The sequence below is a fragment of the Octopus bimaculoides genome, chromosome 21, assembly GCF_001194135.2.
Source record: "Octopus bimaculoides isolate UCB-OBI-ISO-001 chromosome 21, ASM119413v2, whole genome shotgun sequence".
Taxonomy (NCBI): Eukaryota; Metazoa; Mollusca; class Cephalopoda; order Octopoda; family Octopodidae; genus Octopus; species Octopus bimaculoides.
The window spans coordinates 13,072,577-13,077,621 of record NC_069001.1 but is presented as its reverse complement, the minus strand read 5'-3'; the positions used below and the strand labels follow the sequence as shown (position 1 = coordinate 13,077,621).

The window sequence follows — 5,045 nt, the reverse complement described above, 5'->3', positions numbered from 1 at the left end:
TATATATATATATATATATATATATATATATATATATGTTATCTGCTGTCTCTTACATGGATATGAATGTCACAATTAGAAGCTAGCTATTATTACTAAGAGGCACTCTAAGCTGGATCAGTGTTAATTGCTATTGCTATGATTAATGTTAGGGGGAACTATTCTTGCGAACTGCTGTTATTGGCTGTGTCTGTTACCAGGTTTTCTATCGTTTCTTTGGCAGTGGCGTAGCTAGGATGTGTGTGCGTCCTCTCTGAGTAGGCCTTGGGTTTCCAGCCTCCATATACCTGTCCCTTATACAGGCTTATGCAGCTGAACTAGAAGAGTCTTCTTTTTTATATTTTTGCTTTTGTTTTTATTTTCAGTCATTATACTTAACTACTACGCCATATGCCCACGGGCATATGGCGTAGTGGTTAAGATCGCGGGCTACTAACCCCAAGATTCCGAGTTCGATTCCAAGCAGTGACCTGAACACTAATAATAATAGTAATGATTACATCGAATCTCAAAGCGACGAAAATATTTTGGCAAATTAAATTTAAATGTTGAAGTGAATCTAACGGTTTTTGTGTGTTTTTAAATGGCTAAAAACACCTTCCACGCTGGAATTGTTTTAGTTTCAACACACGACCTCAGATCAGGAGATCAGGTCACTTACTATGCAAGTACATCTCCGTAATATATATATATATATGTAAAAATACATATATATTCTTTTCAGTTCTGGGCAGAAGGCCCGAAATTATGGGGGAGGGGGCCAGTCGATTAGATCGACCCCAGTACGCAACTGGTACTTAATTTATCGGCCCCGAAAGGCAAAGTCGACGTCGGTGAAATTTGAACTCAGAACATAAAGACAGACGAAGTACCGCTAAGCTTTTCGCCCGGCGTGCTAACGTTTCTTATTTCTTTATTGCCCACAAGGGGTTAAACATAGAGGGGACAAACAAGGACAGACAAGGGGATTAAGTCGATTACATCGACCCCAGTGCGTAACTGGTACTTAATTTATCAACCCCGAAAGGATGAAAGGAAAAGTCGACCTCGGCGGAATTTGAACTCAGAACGTAACGGCAGACGAAATACCGCCAAGCATTTCGCCCGGCGTGCTAATGTTTCTGCCAGCTCGCCGCCTTAATTTATTAAAATGTTAACGCATCGCTACGCGCGTTTCCTGAAATCACATGTTTATTACCATGATAATCCGTATTCCAGGGGATGATTACAGTGTAGTCCATAGTATCCATGGACATCGGGTGGATCATATTCATGCATTCATTTCTTCGGGCGGTAGAATGAAGAAAGGAACGCGTGAAAATATTATCTTTTATTTGTTTCAGTCATTAGACTGCGGCCATGCTGGGGCACCGCCTTGAAGAATTCTTGTCGAATGAATCGACCCCAGTACTTATTTTTTTAAGCCTGGTACTAATTCTATCGGTCTCTTATGCCGAACCGCTATATTATATATACGTGTATTTATACATATATCATTCCACTGCTGCTGCTGCTGCTGCTACTACTACTACTACTACTACTACAATAACAACTACAATTATAACGTCAAAATGAAAATACAAAATTTGCCACCGCCACCAACAACATAGGGAATACCAACTAACAAAATTAGCGATAATCATAATTACAACGCCAGCAGCCATACCACCAGCATCACAACCACCGCCGCCGCCGCCCCTATCTTCTCAGCCGCCGCCGCCGCCGCCGCCGCCGAACAACAACTGCAAGAACAACTAAAATAATACCAGCAAGACCAACGTGTCCATCGGTCAGTCAAACCTAACCAAGAAAAAACCAAGATCAAAATATCAAGAATGGTAATGGTGCAACAGCTCTGTCACCTAAAACCACCATCACCACTACCACCACCATCAATCACAACACCATCACTAGCACTAACAACACCAACACCACCACCACCGCCAACACCAGAAAGACCAACGTATTCATCAGTCAGTCAAACGTGACCATTAAATAAACCAGGGTGTTCATCTGAAAATAGCCAAAATAAACAAAGTGTTTGACGTAACAAATCAACGCTGTGACAGTTAGTGTCTAAATTTGGTTGTTCTCTAAGACAGAATGTAATTAATTGAAGCAAGTTGGATAAACAGGGTTATTTACCTTGCGATGTTTTGATCGGTTTTCCTGGTTGTAGTTGTAGAGGATTACATGTTGTTGCTCTGTGTGTGTATGTGTGTCTGCATATAGTGGGTGGGGCGGGAGAGATAAGAAGTTTGGTTGTTGGAAGACTAGTGGTTGGTGGTGAAGGGAAAGGAAAGATGAAGAAAAAATTACAATAGTAGAAGTGGTAAGGTGGGTGAGACTAGGGAAGGCGTATAAGACGATGAATAAGAAGGAGGAAGAGGAGTAAAAGAAAGAAAAAAGGGAAACAGAAGAAGGGAGAGATAGAAAAAGAAGAGGGAGAAGTGGAGGCAGAGGAAAAGGAGAAGCAGAAGAGAAGGAAGAGGGAGAACAAAGTGGATGATGATGATCAGACGAAGAAAGATGAGAAGGGAAGGAGGAGGAGGAAGAAGAAGGTAGATGTGGAAAACAAGACCGTTGAAGGATAAAAGTAAAAGTAGAAAAGTAGAATGAGTGCGAAGAAGGTAACGAAAAATGGAGAAGGAGAGAGGGGGGAGTAATGATGACAATCTTTAAATGTTGTAGATCGATCAAGAAGTAATCATAAAAGCAAACACAATCTGTCATGTTCTTATTTATCTTGGACACTGGGGTTTAAGTTCGAGCGGTCATCGCATTTGTCTTCTTGCTTTCAAACAATAAATAAATAGATTGTGATCGTGTCCAGTTGGTTGAATGACATATTACGTCTTAACGAAAGAAACGTCGCCAAACAAATATTGTACTTAAGATTCAGTTCCCGCAACTTCAGGTTAAGCTATAATGTAGGGATTGCTCTCAATTCCAGGCAAATCTATAAAGAAGAAATTGCTTGCTGTTACAGGCTAAACTATAGATAAGAGATTGCTCGCAATTTCAGACAAAGCTTTATAGCGAATAAATTGCTCGCAACATCAGACCAAGGAATAACTAAGAAATTGCTCGAAGCATCAGATAAAGCTATAAAGAAAATATTGCTCGCTACTTTAAGCGTACAAACTGTTCCCAATGTCAGACAAAGTTATAAAGGGATCGCTCACAGTTTCATACAAAACTCTGTAGCGAAGAGAATGGACTTGTTTTCAGACAAATCAGTAACGAGGGCATTATACATAACTTCCGAATAAACCAAAGTGAAGAGATTGCATATTTTATTTGTTTTATTTGAATGGGCAACTCGAGACATTAGATTTCTCTTGAACGCTCGGCATCAAACAAACAAAAAAAAAGGAAGAAAGAAAGAAAAAAAGGAAGCAACTGTTATCCAAACTTACATAATATAATTTTTGTCGAAGTTGACTCCCAGCTGATTTTCTCGGACTTATGTTTTATTAAAAGTGTTAAATCGAAGAAGTTGAGTTCGTCTTCACATAAGCAAGAATCAAACACGGGGTTCAGATCACTGTTGGCACGCGGCTTTTTCTTCTGTTCTTTTTTTCATCTGGAAATGTTTTAATCAAGAGAGAAATACTTGCTGAACGATTCACCTCCTCCTCCCGCCACACACATACATACACATGTGTACACGAACACATCTAGTTTCTTTAAATTGTATTGCATTCTCGTAACTCAAGTTTCACCCCACACTGATTGTCAGACGAGAACAACAATCTTTATATATTCTATAACATGTACTGGATACATACTCCTTCAATTAGCGATAAAATGTAACGTATCAATATCCAACCCTTACATACGTACATACATACATACATACTGAAAAACAATTCAATGTGCTGTATGATGTGTTGGCATAATTATCATCGCTTGTTTATCGTCAGTCTTATTTTTGATTCACTATTTCAAATGCTTGGAGTAAACTTGGTAAGTTCGTTATAACTCTTCTTCTTCTTCTTCTTCTTCTAAGATTAGCGTGCTTACTGGTTTTAAATTTAAATTGGTATTAATTAAATTAATATCCAATTTATCACCCTTATTATTTAAATGTATTCGTGTGTGTGTATATATATATATATATATATATATATATATATACACGATGCGTGTGTGTGTGTGTGTGTGTGAGTATGTGTGCTTGTGCGCGTGTTTGTGTCTTTGTGTATGTATTTGTCCCCCTTCACCGCTTAACATGACAACCAGTGTTGATGTTTTTATGTCCCCATAGCTTAGCGGTTCGGCAAAAGAGAGCAATAGAGTAAGTACCAGGCCTTACAAAAAAATAATACAAAATAATGGGGTCGATTCGTGCGACTAAAACTCCTCAACGCGGTGCTCCAGTTTGGCCGCAGTCTAATGACTGAAACGAGTAAAAGGAATAAAAGAATTAACCACAGCGTAGAAAGATGTTACATTACATAACTGAGTCCTAGCTACATTGTGCCTAAATAAAATGACAAGATGAGCATGACGGATACATGTTTGATTAAAGCTCTGTTGTACCAGATCTGATTTGGACCTAAACAACAACAATGACGACGACGACGACGATAAAGACAACTACAATAACAACAACAATCACGCACAATGCAGCCTTTACAAAACAATGAGGGACCTGGCATTTAAGTTGCTTGAAATGGCAGCTAAATCGCTCTCGAATCACATTCAACCTTCTTCAAAAAATTGAAATAATAACAAAACTACAGAACAGATTACATGCGACCATTAAGTCGTTCCAAAGGAGTACCTTATATGGAGGAATTTTAGGAGAGATACCACAGCCTCAAGGGGAAGAAAATGGGCACGGAATTCAGAGAGCTTTCTTAATTTTTGTGAGTACTTCTGTGGGAGTTTAGGGATAGCTGTTATTGGTTGGCACTCCGACGGTTACGACGTCGAGGGTTCCAGTTGTTCCGATCAACGGAACAGCTTGCTTGTGAAATTAACGGGCAAGTGGCTGAACAATCCACAGACACGTGTACCCTTATCGTAGTTCTCGGGGG

The 5,045-nt window shown here is 39.4% G+C and overlaps 1 long non-coding RNA gene across 1 annotated transcript in view; it reads right to left on the bottom strand.

The window, feature by feature from the left end:
- Positions 1-3,283: 3,283 nt before the first annotated feature.
- The window catches only part of LOC128250472 (uncharacterized), a 2,906-nt gene continuing 1,144 nt past the window's right edge, over positions 3,284-5,045 (bottom strand). Inside the window, exon 2 of the long non-coding RNA XR_008266496.1 lies at positions 3,284-3,586. This is a non-coding gene — a long non-coding RNA (uncharacterized LOC128250472). The remainder of the gene's footprint in view (positions 3,587-5,045) is intronic.